We start from the raw sequence: 18,064 nt of genomic DNA, 5'->3' as shown, positions 1-18,064 counted from the left end.
CGGGAACCGCCATCTTTCTGAAATCCGCATGAAATCTCGCTGAAATCCGCATGGCATTGTGGGAAATCACTCAAACCCCTTCGTTCGGAGTCAGCTCCAGGAAAATCTCTGTTTGGAGGGGTACAGAAGCCCTACCCCTTCCCCTCTGCGTTAACTGGGATTGGGATACCCCTACCCCTTCACGTGAACGCGCAAAATGGAGGGGAAGGGCCAAGGGGTTGGTCCAAGGGGTGAAATGGGATTCGGCCTAAGAGTGCCATCCCAGCAGCAAGGAAAGGTACAACATGGAGCTGTTCAATGACACCAAATGAAAATTAGCTAAAATAAATGGGAATCTTTGTAAAGCTTCCCAATATCTCATCTCATCTCATTATCTCTAGCCGCTTTATCCTTCTACAGGGTCGCAGGCAAGCTGGAGCCTATCCCAGCTGACTACGGGCGAAAGGCGGGGTACACCCTGGACAAGTCGCCAGGTCATCACAGGGCTGACACATAGACACAGACAACCATTCACACTCACATTCACACCTACGCTCAATTTAGAGTCACCAGTTAACCTAACCTGCATGTCTTTGGACTGTGGGGGAAACCGGAGCACCCGGAGGAAACCCACGCGGACACGGGGAGAACATGCAAACTCCGCACAGAAAGGCCCTCGCCGGCCCCGGGGCTCGAACCCAGGACCTTCTTGCTGTGAGGCGACAGCGCTAACCACTACACCACCGTGCCGCCCGCTTCCCAATATGATGTTGCCTTTTCTTAAGTATTACCCAGATTGTAGGGTTTTTACATTATTATTGTTCTGACTTTGTAAATATTGCTGAATTCTTAAACCTGCAATGACTACTAGTTCTTCTTCCAGCTGCTCCCATTAGGAGTCACCACAGCAGATCATCATGATCTACATATTTGATTTGGCATAGGCTTTTACACCAGCTGCCCTTCCTGATGCAACCCTCCCCAGTCTATCCACCAAGTACACACTGGCTTGTGCAACCCCAGTGGCTGAGTATTTTACACAATCTGCATGTCTCTGGATTGCGGGGGAAACCAGAGCACCCAGAGGAAACCCACAAAGACATGGAGAACATCCAAACTCCACACATAAAGCCCCCCGTTGGTCATGAGATTCGAACCCAGAACCTTCTTCTTGTAAGGAGACAGTGCTAACCACTGTACCACCATACAACCCTTAATACTGCATTTACTGACCATCATTAAAAAGGCAGACTACTGTTTAAAAATCTTTCAGGCTGTATTTGGGGAAGCCATGGCCTAATGGTTGGAGAAGCAGCTTTAGGAATAAAAGGTCACTGGTTTAATTCCCTAGACCAGCAGGAATAGCTGAAGTGCCCTTGAGCAAGGTACAGAACCCTCAACTGCTCCTCAGACTGCTCTGGGTGTGTTGTACATCCCTCTGGATAAGAGCATCTGCTAAATGGCATTGATGTAATGTAATGTATTCGTCATGGGTGGATTTTTTGTATCTTTATTTACCTTTAATCCAATCAAAACTCCGTTGAAGGTGGTACCTTCAAGTTTATACCTTTTGCCTCAAAAGGCACGTCATTTACCTTTAATGCTTTACTCTAAAAACATGACATCATGGTCCATTTATGCTTCTTAAGTGATTTTTCATGGCCGACTATACCCACATTTCAAGGTGAATTTCCAAGATATGTATTAAAGACTGCAAGTTTATTTATGGAGGCAAGTTTCATACACAAGCAATTCAAAGTGTTTTGCATAGATAACTAAAAGGAAAATAAGACCGTGTGGATCGGAGAGGGCTGAGTGGTTTCTGTTCTTTAAGTAGATCTGAGATTTGTATCTCAAGTGAGTGAGTCATTTATACAGAAGAAGAACAGCAGCACGGTGGTGTAGTGGTTCGCACTGTCACCTCACAGCAAGCAGGCTCTGGGTTCGAGCCCAGTGGCCGACGGGGGCCTTTCTGTGTGGAGTTTGCATGTTCTCCCCGTGGGTTTCCTCTGGGTGCTCTGGTTTCCCTCACAGTCCAAAGACATGCAGTTAAGGTTAACATGGGAGAGCCATGGACTGAAGTGCCCAAGAGTGGCGGCGTGCACGTACACAGTGGCTTTGCTCTCCCATGACAAACTAAATTTCGTTGTACATTTGTGTAGTGATCATAAAGGCATTCTTCTTCTGTATATATGTTTCATAAATACTTTCAGTCGGTAAATCGGACATTGAGGTGGGACAGACCTGAACATGGTACACACGGTATAGAACCCCAAGCTGAAGCTCGGTACCAAATATCAAGCAGATATGATTTGTAGTTGCTGAGAAAAGTGTTAGGAAAATTTTGTAAATCCATCCTATGTTTCGTAAATACATGGTCGCTAAACAAGAAGTTGATGTGCGACAGACCTGAAAACAGTACGCACGATATAGAACCCCAAGCTGAAGTTTGGTACCAAATGGCTATGATTTGTGGTTGCTGAGAAAAAGGGTGTTTCGGACAGACGGAGATACTGACGGACAGGTAAACCAGTATACCCCTGCTCCAAAGGGGGGGGGGGAACCCCATGCATCCATGATACAACAACGAGGAAAAGCATTGTGGTACCTTTCCTTCTACATGTTTCTCACTGAGATGTTTGATCCCCCCCCACCCTAGTCGTTTTTTTGCTGTTCAGCAGAAGATGGCAGCATTACCAAATTCTCCCCAACTTTGTTTTATTTCACATCCAGTAAACCCAGTGATGACTCTGGGTATTTCCTAAAACGTCCTTGAAAACAGAGCCGAGTCAGCTCTAATCCAGCACACCTGCCCCAAATAATTAGGTCTGATTAACCAGATTAGTGTGTGGTGTGGCTGAAATATGTCTTCCTGCCTCAACCACAACAATATCTATAGATACATCCATTAAAACGACCAACTCCTCTGTACCAACACCTACAAACCCAATGACTCAAACCCACACAATCAGAGGAGACAATGAGAAATTACTGCAGTTGCAAATTATTTTGCACCCCTTCTGGGCTTGTTTCTGATCTACAGATACACCCTTTTCCATACTCGTGTGCTTGCACACGCCCACACCAAAAACAGGTGAGGCAAAGGGAGGGGGTAACCTGTATAGACACGTCCCACAAGGGGCGGGTTTGACACAACACACACTCTTTTTAACCTAGAAGGATGATTGGTTGTGCACACACACACTGAAGGTTACTCTGGATTTCTCAGGTAAGGTTGATTTTCTATAAAGCTTTCGCTCACTAGTTTCCTCTCTTTCCTTCTCCCTGAGCTGTTGGTCAGAAAGTGCAAGCAATCTTAACAGGTTCAGCCATGCATTACTGCAGGCAAAGTAACACAGTCAGGATTCCTCAGCGTGTGTGTGGGTTACTCAGACAATCTTCTTATAAGATCTAAGTATAATCACGTCTAGTGTATGTACTGGATATCCGAATTCAGCACTCCCTCAGGTGATGGTACAAACATGCACCCACATCACAGCGACAAGGAAAACTACCTTTAATTTGGTACCTTTCTGTCTGAGTTCTAATTTGCATTTGGTGACTTGACTATTTGATTTTTTTTTTTTTTTTAAATAGCTTGTGTGACACAATGTACAGCTTCCTGTGCACTCCGATAGATAGACAGATAGATAAGCAAGGCAAGTTTATTTATATAGCACACTTCATACACAGCGGCAGTTCAATGTGCTTTACAGAGGTAAAAGCAAAACAGTAAACAATAGAAAATAAAATTACATAAAATAAAGGGGGAAGAAGAGAGAGAAAAATAAGAATTAAACAATAGTAGAAATAAAATGAAGTAAAAGTTCAGTAAAAAAAAACAGCAGAATAAAATAGAATAAAAGTAAAGTTTAAAACATGCAGAGACTGTAAAAGTTAAGTAAAGTTTAAAACGTAAAGATGACGATATTTATCAGTTAACAGAAAGCATCTGAGAACAGCTTGGTCTTTAATCTAGATTTGAAGCTGCCAACAGCAGGAGCATAGATAGATAAATAGATTTTTTTTTCCCCCCCCCATAATCCTGATATTGATACTGGAATAAATTGTCCTGATTCACATTATCTGCACTTTTGTACCACAAGTAACAAACAGTAAAGTTAGAAATTTGAGCTTAATTATTTTGTCCTAAATTTTTTTTCTTCTCACGTAGACGTTCAATAAAGAGAACATGAAACTTTAATGCACGTTTAACTTTAGTGCACGTTAAACGTGCACTACTGATTTTTGCTGGTACTTGCATCATTTCATTATTTGATGTATTTGTACTCTAATTCACAATACTTTTTTCTACAAACAGAACACGTGATCGTTTATACTATTACCAATAAAGCACTTTCTAGTCAGAGCTCAAAATCAGTATTTTGACTTTTTTTTAAAAAATAAAACAATCTACAGTAACTTAAGATACTTCAAATCAAGTCTAAGACACAGATTGTAATCATGATGTAAAAACCTCTATAATGCTGGCATTCATAATGTTTAAATGTCAACGTGTGTCTCAGGACGGAGACGGTTCAGTTTTGTGCCAAATCTTTTACTTTAACATCTCATTTTGAAAGAACTAGACTTAGCTGCTCACATCATCTATCTATCTCTCTCTCTCACACACGAAGAGAAGAAAAATCTGGCACACAAAAAGGTGAATACTGTAATCCCTGTAAATACCATTTGCTGGTATTTACAGGTCAGATGCCATGATAAGATCTCAAAAATCACCACAATTCTCAGACATTTCTACGATATGCAGCATGTAGTTTAAACAATGTTTAGGAATAATTTTCCAGCAATACAGTGGAGTAGTGTAGCATTTATCTAAAGTGTTAACATTTTATTAAAAAATGCAAATTTATTTACAGATTAAGTACATTTTATCCAATCAGCTGCATGCAGGCAGTTTTTATTTAAAAAAAAAAAAATCATATCCACAATATCTTGACATGCAACTTCTCAATAGTATATTGTAATACCGTTCAGCCTTACTGACATTTTACTGCACCGTTTAGATGATTTAGAATTAATTTTAAGAAGAATATATTCCCAGCCCTCCTGGTTACATTTCCTGTAGTGGCCCAGTGTATGAAAACCTTAAATGAATGAATGATTTATTCTCTGTTTTGAACTGTGATCCTGATTCAAGTTCAGTCAAATAAAGAGTTTGTATAAGGTGCTCCTCTGAATAACACGACTGCAGTTTGTGTCAAACACACAAGGCTTGTAATGAGTGCACGGTTATTACAGAAGGCTTAATAAGATTATAACATGGCTGGACATGATCTGTATATCCAGACTCTCAGTACTGTGCAAAAGTAGTACAAGTGACGTATTGTCGTGGCTGCTTTCACCAAATGAACCTGTGTGATAATGGAAGAGATGGAGAGAGTGGACTTGAGAAATCAACAAACTTGCTGGAGAGGAAGAGATTATATGGATGCTTGCACCAAATGAAAGGGAATAAAGGAAGACTTTGAGCTCAATCTATGGATTTACAACCCCGATTCCAAAAAAGTTGGGACAAAGTACAAATTGTAAATAAAAACGGAATGCAATAATTTACAAATCTCAAAAACTGATATTGTATTCACAATAGAACATAGACAACATGTCAAATGTCGAAAGGGACACATTTTGAAATTTCATGTCAAATATTGGCTCATTTTAAATTTCATGACAGCAACACATCTCAAAGTTGGGACAGGGGCAATAAGAGGCTGGAAAAGTTAAAGGTACAAAAAAGGAACAGCTGGAGGACCAAATTGCAACTCATTGGGTCAATTGGCAATAGGTCATTAACATGACTGGGTATAAAAAGAGCATCTTGGAGTGGCAGCGGCTCTCAGAAGTAAAGATGGGAAGAGGATCACCAATCCCCCTAATTCTGCACCGACAAATAGTGGAGCAATATCAGAAAGGAGTTCGACAGTGTAAAATTGCAAAGAGTTTGAACATATCATCTACAGTGCATAATATCATCAAAAGATTCAGAGAATCAGGAAGAATCTCTGTGCGTAAGGGTCAAGGCCAGAAAACCATACTGGGTGCGCATGATCTTCGGGCCCTTAGACGGCACTGCATCACATACAGGCATGCTTCTGTATTGGAAATCACAAAATGGGCTCAGGAATATTTCCAGAGAACATTATCTGTGAACACAATTCACCGTGCCATCCGCCGTTGCCAGCTAAAACTCTATAGTTCAAAGAAGAAGCCGTATCTAAACATGATCCAGAAGCGCAGACGTCTTCTCTGGGCCAAGGCTCATTTAAAATGGACTGTGGCAAAGTGGAAAACTGTTCTGTGGTCAGACGAATCAAAATTTGAAGTTCTTTATGGAAATCAGGGACACCGTGTCATTCGGACTAAAGAGGAGAAGGACGACCCAAATTGTTATCAGCGCTCAGTTCAGAAGCCTGCATCTCTGATGGTATGGGGTTGCATTAGTGCGTGTGGCATGGGCAGCTTACACATCTGGAAAGACACCATCAATGCTGAAAGGTATATCCAGGTTCTAGAGCAACATATGCTCCCATCCAGACGACGTCCCTTTCAGGGAAGACCTTGCATTTTCCAACATGACAATGCCAAACCACATACTGCATCAATTACAGCATCATGGCTGCGTAGAAGAAGGGTCCGGGTACTGAACTGGCCAGCCTGCAGTCCAGATCTTTCACCCATAGAAAACATTTGGCGCATCATAAAACAGAAGATACGACAAAAAAGACCCAAGACAGTTGAGCAACTAGAATCCTACATTAGACAAGAATGGGTTAACATTCCTATCCCTAAACTTGAGCAACTTGTCTCCTCAGTCCCCAGACGTTTACAGACTGTTGTAAAGAGAAAAGGGGATGTCTCACAGTGGGAAACATGGCCTTGTCCCAACTTTTTTGAGATGTGTTGTTGTCATGAAATTTAAAATCACCTAATTTTTCTCTTTAAATGACATTTTCTCAGTTTAAACATTTGATATGTCATCTATGTTCTATTCTGAATAAAATATGGAATTTTGAAACTTCCACATTGCATTCCGTTTTTATTTACAATTTGTCCCAACTTTTTTGGAATCGGGGTTGTATAGTGGGATAGACTGGAGGTAGTTGGATCATAATAATGGTGGAATTCCTGATAATGAAGATTTTTGTTATAAAATTAATAATGGTGGCAGTGATTTATTATAATAAATGTTTCTCATTGAAACCAACCTCCACAACTTGGAGATTTTGTCATTCAATTGTGATCCGAAAAGACAATACGGTCATTTATACGACTAATGCTACTACTATTCCTCCTAAAGCACTTTCCATTCAGAGTTAAAAATCAGTATTTTTAAATAAAGCAATCTACAGTAACTTAAGATACTTCAAATAAAGTCTAGGACACAAAGATTATAATATCACGATGTACCATAAAAACCTCTATAATGCTGCTGTTCTTAATACTTAAACAAATGTGTATGCCTCAGGATGGACAGTACTGTCAAAGTATTAGGTACCCTATGTTTTTTGTTTTTCATACAAATTTTGTTACAGATTTCTATTTTGACTTCTACATTATTGAGTCAAAATATTACAAAAACATGAGTTCCAAACATTTTTTTCCCCAGCACAAAATTATAATGTCGCAGAAAAAGAAGAAAAAAGTTTGCATGTAATCTAAGCAGCATACTCCATCAGAGCACTTTTCAGATGAAAAAAGAAAACATAATGATGAAGGCTACTGGGTTTTGGTGCAAAATGAAGAAGCGAGTGTGACAGTGTCCAGAAGAACTGGTTCTCCAAGATGCTCAGTAAAACCTACAGCTCATTTCCACATAAAACTGGACCTGAGATTACTGTGTGTGCGTGTTCTGTTTTTTAAACCAAAGGGTCGTCTCACACCAAATATTGACTCTGTATATTGATTATGGCTTACTGATTAGTTTTATTTTTTTTTTAATGTTAAAACATTTAATTTCATTATTTTTGAAGGCACCTTTGCACTACATGTTTGTTTGTTTACATTTATTGCCATTTAAGCATCTATGGCTATTTCATGGCCAATACAGGTAATAAATATCACATAAAATTAAAACCAATAATGAAATAAATAAATAAATAAATACATCAAATACGTTTGTACACATCAATGCACTTCAAAAAGTTTAAAACCTTTAAAGGTGAAACCTTATTAAAAATATCTAGCATTGTGCTTTCTTTAAAAAACTTCTGCCTTTGTATTCTAAGAGCAGGGCAAGACAAAATGTGCTTAATTGATAAGAGATCACCACAAAGATCGCAAAGTGGAGGTTCACCTCCAGTTAACAGAAAACCATGTGTTAGTCTAGAGTGTCCAATTCTACCCCTTGTGTAGACAACTTGGTCATGTCTACATGAAAAAGATTGAATAGTCACTTGTTTCACATTAGTGCATATTTCTTTCAGCTTGTTGCCAACACAGTTAGTCCAATCGGCTTGCCATTTGTCACTTATGTAGGAAGAGAGAACAGGTCTGATATCAGAGACAGGGATTTGGCATTCAGAAATCTCTTCATTCAGGGCTCCTTTAGCAGCATTATCTGCTTTTTCATTACCAGTCAAACCCACATGGCCAGGGACCCAACAAAAAATAATGTCCATATTGATTTTAGTTAGGTATTCCACTTTTTCAAGTATGTTGACAATAAGAGGGTGGTCAGTCTTTAAGAACTCCAATGCCTGTAGGCATGATCTAGAATCTGTGCAAATCAAGGCTTTTTGCAGTTTGGACTCTTCAATGTATTCAAGACTTAAGAGCAAGGCTTGGGCTTCGGCTGTAAAAATTGAGCACAGATTTGGGATGCGTATTCCACACTGATTAGAGGCGACTACCATTGCTGAGGACACACAGGTATCAGTTTTTGAGCCATCAGTATAGATCGGAGTGTGCAAGGGGAAGCGCTGTCTTACATCAAGGAAGCAACTCTGGTACTCGTTTGGGTGTGTGTTAGATTTCTTTCTGTGACTCAGGTCCTGTACAATTACAGGTTTTCTCAAGGTCCAAGGGGGAATGGAACAAAGGGAAGAGGATGTTAGTCCATCCAAATCAACATTCAGATCCTGAAGGAAAGGTTTAATTCTTAATCCGAAAGGTCTGATAGACCGCGGTCTGGCTTCATAAAAGTCCAAATACTGTGGCTGAAAGACAGTGGGGTATGCCGGGTTATCTCTGTTCCCTTTGATTTTGACTGCATATTGAAGTGCAAGTTTCAAGCGTCGCAATTTAAGGGATGGTTCTCTTGCTTCTACATAAAGACTCTGCACTGGAGAGGTTCTAAAGGCCCCTAGGACCAGTCTTAAACCTTGGTGGTGAACAGTATCCAGCATCGTAATGTAAGATTGTCTTGCTGATCCATAGACAATACTGCCATAATCCAAACGGGATCTCACAAGTGCTCTATACAGGCGTAGCAGTATAGTCCACTCTGCCCCCCACTTTGTCTTTGCCAGTACCTTTAAAATGTCCAAAGATTTAAAACGTCTCTTTTTAAGAGTCTTTATATGTGGAATAAAGGATAGTTTATTGTCAAGTATCAGACCAAGGAATTTAACCTCTTTCACAACTTGGATTGTGGCACCTTCCATATACAGCAATGGGTCATGATGTAAAGCTCGAAGTTGGCAAAAATGAGTGCAAACAGTCTTGGACTTAGAGAATTTGAAGCCATTTTCAATGGACCAATTGCTGATTTTATTTATGCACAGCTGGAGTTGCCTTTCGATTATACTCATGTATTTTCCTCTATAGCAAATACAGAGGTCATCAACATACAGGCTGCAAAAAAGATTTGGGTTGATTTCCTTCACAATACTATTGATTTTAATACTGAAGAGAGTGACTGAAAGGATGCTTCCCTGGGGAACTCCTTGTTCTTGCAAGTGTGGTGTTGAGAAAGTTGTACCCAATTGAACTTGAAAAAATCTATTAGACAAAAAATGAGAGATAAAAATGGGCAGACGACCTCTGAACCCCATGTAATACAAGTCCCTTAAAATGCCATATTTCCAAGTAGTATCGTATGCCTTTTCAAGGTCAAAAAACACTGCTATAACATGTTCCTTTTTGACAAATCCATCCTGTATATAGGCCTCCAATCTAATAAGATGGTCCATGGTGCTCTTTCCTTGCCTGAAGCCACATTGAAATGCACTCAAATGTCGTTCTGACTCGATCATCCACACAAGTCTTTTATTCACCATTCTTTCCATAGTTTTGCATAGGCAGCTTGTTAATGCAATAGGACGGTAATTGGTGGGATCAGTATGATCTTTGCCGGGTTTTGGAATGGGAATCACAAATGCTGTCTTCCAGGACTCAGGTATTGTTCCTGATTCCCAAATCACATTAAATATTGCGAGGAGATGAAATAGCACAATGGACGGTAAGTGTTTCAAGAATTGATAGTGAATCATATCAGGGCCCACTGCAGTGTCATGACAGTTTCTTATGGCGCATAGGAGTTCATCCATAGAGAATGGCTGGTTGTATGGTTCGGTGTTGTCTGATAAGAAATTCAGGGCTTTGGCCTCCTCCTTTCTGCGCATGGCTTGAAATTCAGGATTGCAGTTTTCCACAGAGGAATTCTTTTCAAATGTCTCTGCAAGTTTATCAGCAATGTCTTGCTTGGATGTCAAAAGACCTGTGTGACATTTTAGATGTTGAACTCTTGCAGTTCCCCCTTTAGTTTTCATCTTTCTGATAAAACTCCAGACTTTTTTTGAGGATGCATCCCTTGTAAGGCTTGAAACATACTGTCTCCAGCTTTGTGATTTTGCATCATTCATAGTTCTACGTGCTTGGGCTCGTGCAATTTTCAATCTGGTGAGATTTGCTGTTGTTGGGTGCTTGTTGAACACCCTCTCTGCCTTTTTCCGGGCATCAATGGCCTTTTTACAATCATTAAACCATGGGTTTGACCTGCGGTGGGGCTTTCCTGAAGTTTTTGGGACAGCTTCCTCTGCAATAGAGATCAACGTTTTAGTGAAGTGATCGACTGGATTGTCAATATCTTGGGGCACGTGACCCAGTAGGACATCACAACGGTAATGAAAGAGACTCCAGTTTGCTTTTTGAAGTTGCCACCTTGGAGGTCTGAACTGTGCATCTGTATCAGTTGATGACATGATCAGGGGGAAATGATCACTCCCACATAAGTCATCCAGTGGTCGCCAGGAAAAGTCAAGAAAAAGGTCAGGATCACATGGATAGATCAATTGCTGAGTATGTGCCATGGCCTGGATGTAAATAGGTAAAAGATCCATCATTCCAGAGGCATAAGTCAGTTTTAGTAATGAAGTCCTCCATAGCCTTGCCTTTAGCATTTGAGGAGGTCCCTCCCCATGCAGGATTATGAGCATTAAAATCTCCTAAAAACATATATGGAGGAGGTAGTTGTGCCAATAAATTGTCCAGGTCCTGCAAGGTTACTGTGACATCCGGTGGAATATAGATTGAACACAAGGTAACTACCTTATGAAGTGTTAGTCGTACTGCAACTACTTGTAGATGGGTAGTGACTACAAGATGACTATGAATTATGTCATTTCGCACTAATATAGCTGCCCCACCAGAGGGACGCTGAACATTTGGACCATAAGCATTAAACGTTGAGTAATTCTTTAAAGTCATAGTGTGGCTTAGAGCTAGGTATATCTCTTGAAGGCAGAAGGCCAAAGGATTAAAAAGAGCAGCTAGTCGCTGCAGCTCAGAAAAATTGGCTTTAAAACCACGACAGTTCCATTGAATAATATGGTTGGTTATGGTCATGTGGGGAAGATTGGAACAGGACCTTTGCTCCTACTTTTGGGGGAGAAGCTCCGGCTGCGATGGGTTGAGGGTTCCTTCAGTTCCACATCCATAGAACTTCCATTCCTGACTTGACTCGATTTAGGTTGGGAAGAATTAGTAGTTGATTTCTTTTTTTCTTTTGACGGTTGGGATGATTCCAACATGGCCGAAGTTTGGCTGGCAGAAGACTGCGAGTTTTTGTTTTTACTGGAGGTTGAAGATTTATTTCCTCTGATCAATTGTGGTTTGTCCTTATACATCCAGGTGAAGTCTGTGACAGTCAATTTCCTTCATAGTGGGTTTTACAACAGAGGCAAAGGACTGCTGGAACTTGTATCCACAAAACCCTTCCACCTCCTTTCTTGCTTGTGGATAACTTATTTTCTTTGTAACCCTAATTCTTTGAATTTCTTTTTCTTTTATCCAGACTTGCACTACATGTAACTAAGACTTTTGCACAGGACTGTAATGTGAACTTGAAGGTGTTATATTCAGTTATAACTTGCACCATGGGACACGAGAGTTTTAATGTTCTTTACGAACCTCATTTAAATTCTGATTATGTGTGAGGTGACGTGTAATTTAAAAATCACATGCACAGCTTTTTGTGACGGTGATATTCTCGTAATAAATGTTATGACTGATTTTCTTTCTGGGTCAGCTTCATCACTATGAAACCGTGTGTTAGTCAAAGAGTTTCCAGGAGCTCAAGGCCAAAAGCTGAAAGCAAATACAAGAGCAAACAGTGCATCAAGAAAACCACTGTGGTGAGATCAGATGTAAACTAGGGGTGGGACATCACCCTGCTTCGTATCAGACATTTGTACCAAGCAATATGCAAGATAATGTATGCTATAGGTTTAAAAAGGGGAAGGAAAAAACTCAATGTCTAGGAAAATAACTGCAAAAGTCTTAGGCATGTGTAAAGAAATGCTAATGACCGAAAATGGATTCAAAAATAATGAAATTAAAAGCTTCAACATTAAAGAATTACTATAAACAGGAAGCAGTAACCCATAATCAGTATAACAAGGTCGATATTTGATGTGAGACGACTTTATAATAATAAGTAAGTCTCCGGTCCAGTGAGTGCAGTTTTATGCGGAAATGATCTGTAGGTTTTACTGAGCATCTTACAGAACCAGCCACAGTTCTTCTGGACACTCGCGTCTTCATTTTACACCAAAACCCAGTAGCCTTCATTATGTTTTCTTTTTTAACCTGAAAAAGTACTCTTTTACGGAATATGCTGCTCAGATTACATGCAAACTTTTTTTTTTTTTTTCTGCAACATTTAATTTTGTGTTTGGGGGGGGGGGACATTTGGAACTCAAATTTTTTTTGTACTGACTCGATAATGTAGAAATCATAAAATAGAAGTCTATGAAATGGGGGGCTAAGACTTTTACACAGTACTGTATATCAATGGAAAAGCAGCAGTGTGACTTTTATACAGTGCAGGAGAAAACACAGGATTTATCCCTGTGCAAAAAACCTGAAGGGTGCAGAGAATTGTGTGCAAATAAATAAATAAAAGCATCACCCAGCCTTAATGCAAACTACATACGAGTGTATTTGCATGACGTATTACAAGATGTAAATCCAAGGATTTTATTTTCACATCACTGTGTAAATGAATGTACTGTAACTTCGTCACTTCCTTCCTTCTTGTCCTTTTTGATGTAAATCCAAAGCAGAAACTGCTTGATAGATTTCCTTATTCACAGCTCCTGTTTCAGCACAAGAATCATACATTAACAGTCGTGCAATAAACACAAGACTGTCATACAGCAATAAACTGTAAATGGTACTTCTGATTTTACAGCGTCGCAGTTAAACACGCGCTCACTCCCATGGAGAGCAAATCTGATCTTTAGAAAATGACAATCTTGACTGTATCCGTTTTGTCTTTGCCTAGAACAATTATTACACTGTACAAATGCTACAACCCCGATTCCAAAAAAGTTGGGACAAAGTACAAATTGTAAATAAAAACGGAATGCAATAATTTACAAATCTCAAACTGATATTGTATTCACAATAGAACATAGACAACATATCAACTATCGAAAGTGAGACATTTTGAAATTTCATGCCAAATATTGGCTCATTTGAAATTTCATGACAGCAACACATCTCAAAGTTGGGACAGGGGCAATAAGAGGCTGGAAAAGTTAAAGGTACAAAAAAGGAACAGCTGGAGGACCAAATTGCAACTCATTAGGTCAATTGGCAATAGGTCATTAACATGACTGGGTATAAAAAGAGCATCTTGGAGTGGCAGCGGCTCTCAGAAGTAAAGATGGGAAGAGGATCACCAATCCCCCTAATTCTGCACCGACAAATAGTGGAGCAATATCAGAAAGGAGTTCGACAGTGTACAATTGCAGAGTTTGAACATATCATCTACAGTGCATAATATCATCAAAAGATTCAGAGAATCTGGAAGAATCTCTGTGCGTAAGGGTCAAGGCCGGAAAACCATACTGGGTGCCCGTGATCTTCGAGCCCTTAGACGGCACTGCATCACATACAGGCATGCTTCTGTACTGGAAATCACAAAATGGGCTCAGGAATATTTCCAGAGAACATTATCTGTGAACACAATTCACCGTGCCAGCCGCCGTTGCCAGCTAAAACTCTATAGTTCAAAGAAGAAGCCGTATCTAAACATGATCCAGAAGCGCAGACGTCTTCTCTGGGCCAAGGCTCATTTAAAATGGACTGTGGCAAAGTGGAAAACTGTTCTGTGGTCAGACGAATCAAAATGTGAAGTTCTTTATGGAAATCAGGGACGCCGTGTCATTCGGACTAAAGAGGGGAAGGACGACCCAAGTTGTTATCAGCGCTCAGTTCAGAAGCCTGCATCTCTGATGGTATGGGGTTGCATTAGTGCGTGTGGCATGGGCAGCTTACACATCTGGAAAGACACCATCAATGCTGAAAGGTATATCCAGGTTCTAGAGCAACATATGCTCCCATCCAGACGACGTCTCTTTCAGGGAAGACCTTGCATTTTCCAACATGACAATGCCAAACCACATACTGCATCAATTACAGCATCATGGCTGCGTAGAAGAAGGGTCCGGGTACTGAACTGGCCAGCCTGCAGTCCAGATCTTTCACCCATAGAAAACATTTGGCGCATCATAAAACGGAAGATATGACAAAAAAGACCTAAGACAGTTGAGCAACTAGAATCCTACATTAGACAAGAATGGGTTAACATTCCTATCCCTAAACTTGAGCAACTTGTCTCCTCAGTCCCCAGACGTTTACAGACTGTTGTAAAGAGAAAAGGGGATGTCTCACAGTGGGAAACATGGCCTTGTCCCAACTTTTTTGAGATGTGTTGTCATGAAATTTAAAAATCACCTAATTTTTCTCTTTAAATGATATATTTTCTCAGTTTAAACATTTGACATGTCATCTATGTTCTATTCTGAATAAAATATGAAATTTTGAAACTCCCACATCATTGCATTCCATTTTTATTTACAATTTGTACTTTGTCCCAACTTTTTTGGAATCGGGGTTGTACATTTTCCACTAAGGTTTCTTTAACTGACTTCATTTAGCGCATTAGATAACATTTAACCAGACTGTCAAGGCCGTAGGAGCTCATCTGGCCTGCCACCAAAACCACCATGACGACCAAAACATCAAACAGAACTGAAATGTGACAGTGAGAGACAGACAGACAGACAGACAGACAGACAGACAGACAGGACCAACCTCCACAACAAACTGTTTACAACAAGATCAAAGGTCTGCATTTTGTTCCCCGAGGGAAGATCGACCCAAAACACCAATCCCAACTGAATTCACATGATAAATGAGAGGAGATATAGTTCTACTTAGAAGAAAGTTTGAGAAAATTAAGTTGGCCTAATGAGTAATTTGTTCACAAAAAATTGGCAATACAATGACCGAGTTTTGTGCAGAAGGTCGAGTTCTTTCAAATAAAATAATCAGAACTAAAATCCACTGAGAACTGAGGGAGGAGACGCGATTTAACTGAAAGTTGAAAACAAATTAACAGGAAAATCGACAACCAACCAACCAACCAAATTTTGTTCAAGATCGACCCAAAACATTGATCAGAACTGGAATCGGACGAGAAATGAGAAGATACAATTCTGAGGGGTCTGGAAAATTTGTTAACTTGGCCTAATTAGTAACTCGTTAGCAAAAAATTTAACAAAACCACCAAGTTTTATGCGGCATGATGAGTTCTTTCAAACAAAACAATTGGAACGGAAATCTGTCAGTTCTCCACGGGAGATGTGATTTAACTGAATTGTGGACGACGGACACTGCGCCATGGCAACAGCTCACCTTCTTCGGCCAGTGGGCCCATGTGTGATGGAGACGTGACACACTGCCAAGTTGTTACGGGAAGTTGTTGAAAAGAGTATTGAGACCACTGAGCTCTAGCGCCAGGCCATTTCCAGGAAATAAGTGTTTGGGTCATGGCAACAGCGTGTGTATGTCAGCCTCGGTTCGGAGGTTTCAGTTTCAAAAACTAAGGAGGTAAGAGTCGAATAACAAAAGTACAGACTTTTTTTTTTTTTTTTTCTTTTCTGATTTTTTTTTTTTTTAATTGTTCACTTTTGGATTATGCTTCATTTTTGTGGCTACTGCCTCTGTGTGTGTTTTTTTTTATATATATATATATATAAAATAAATATGCATTATATTTACTGTATGGACATGGGATCAGAATTTTATTTACAAGCAGTAGCCACATGTACCCATAGGATACCTTTTTTTTTTTTTTTTTTAAGAATTATCGCATTTTTCACAAATTGCTCCTGTCATTTTGACAGTTTTACATTCTAAGCGGAAATGATTGAACGTTTTGTATCAAGTTTTTATTTATCAAATTTGCAAAAAAAAAATTGTCAAAATACAACGAAATGTGAGTGGAATAACATTCTATCCAATCTCGTCGTCTATGGCTTCTAGATAACTCAGTGCTACGCGCCTCATCGTCTATCAGCTCATGTACGACTCCATTTCGTTGAATAACTTAATTGTAATGTAGTCTGTTAACAATAAACCTTTCTTACTAAGCAGCATACAACCAGTATAAACTGTTAAATGTAGTTCTGATTGAGTTGCAACTCGACATCCAAATGATCAAAAATGTACTTTTCCCAAAACTTTCTATTCCCAGATATCAAATGTACACCAGCGTAATCTATCCTGCCATTAAAATGTAATACTCAGCAGGGCCTTGTAGACGTCACTCAAAGCATAAAGGTCACGCTGAGCTGCACTGCAACATCAGTGTTTTTGCAGATTTACATCATTCAGCAATGTTTATGCATAAACAGCGGATTTTTACCTGCTAGTCTCATTTCCTTCCATCACTTTTCCTCTTCACATGGACTGACATGTCACAACTGGACCATAACATTTTCTATACCAGCAGCTCTGGCAATCTCACAGCTACAAATCCCAGGTCGTTTGAATACATTATTGTTTCCATAGTAGCAGCTCATTCACAGGGATGGGTACGAATGACGCTCCACATACAGTGGTGCTTGAAAGTTTGTGAACCCTTTAGAATTTGTTGCTGCATAAATATGACCTAAAACATCATCAGATTTTCACACAAGTCCTAAAAGTAGATAAAGAGAACCCAGTTAAACAAATGAGACAAAAATATTATACTTGGTCATTTATTTATTGAGGAAAATGATCCAATATTGCATATCTGTGAGTGGCAAAAGTACGTGAACCTCTGCTTTCAGTATCTGGTGTGACCCCCTTGTGCAGCAATAACTGCAACTAAACGTTTGCGGTAACTGTTGATCAGTCCTGCACACCGGCTTGGAGGAATTTTAGCCCGTTCCTCCGTACAGAACAGCTTCAACTCTGGGATGTTGGTGGGTTTCCTCACATGAACTGCTCACTTCAGGTCCTTCCACAACATTTCCATTGGATTAAGGTCAGGACTGACTTGGCCATTCCAAAACATTACCTTTATTCTTCTTTAACCATTCTTTGGTAGAACGACTTGTGTGCTTAGGGTCGTTTGTCTTGCTGCATGACCCACCTTCTCTTGAGATTCAGAGACTGTCCACACGGCAACGGATTCAGGTGAATCTGATAAAATTGTTTATCGTTTTGGCCTGGCGTCCACACGGCACTGGTGTTTTGGGTGCCCCAAAACGATATTTTTTTTTTGAGAACGGGTTCCAGAGTGGAAAAATCTGGCAACGGCGCCATTGCGAAGTCGTCTGGATGAGTA

At 39.9% G+C, this 18,064-nt stretch overlaps 1 protein-coding gene across 1 annotated transcript in view; it reads left to right on the top strand.

Moving 5' to 3' along the window:
- Positions 1-3,126: 3,126 nt before the first annotated feature.
- Positions 3,127-18,064, top strand: part of LOC132874573 (uncharacterized) — a 31,644-nt gene continuing 16,706 nt past the window's right edge. The window contains exon 1 of the mRNA XM_060910867.1: positions 3,127-3,208. The gene's annotated coding sequence lies outside the window, so the exon portion shown is untranslated. The remainder of the gene's footprint in view (positions 3,209-18,064) is intronic.

This window comes from Neoarius graeffei, chromosome 26, assembly GCF_027579695.1.
Source record: "Neoarius graeffei isolate fNeoGra1 chromosome 26, fNeoGra1.pri, whole genome shotgun sequence".
NCBI lineage: Eukaryota > Metazoa > Chordata > Actinopteri > Siluriformes > Ariidae > Neoarius > Neoarius graeffei.
This window is presented reverse-complemented; position numbering and strand designations above follow the sequence as displayed.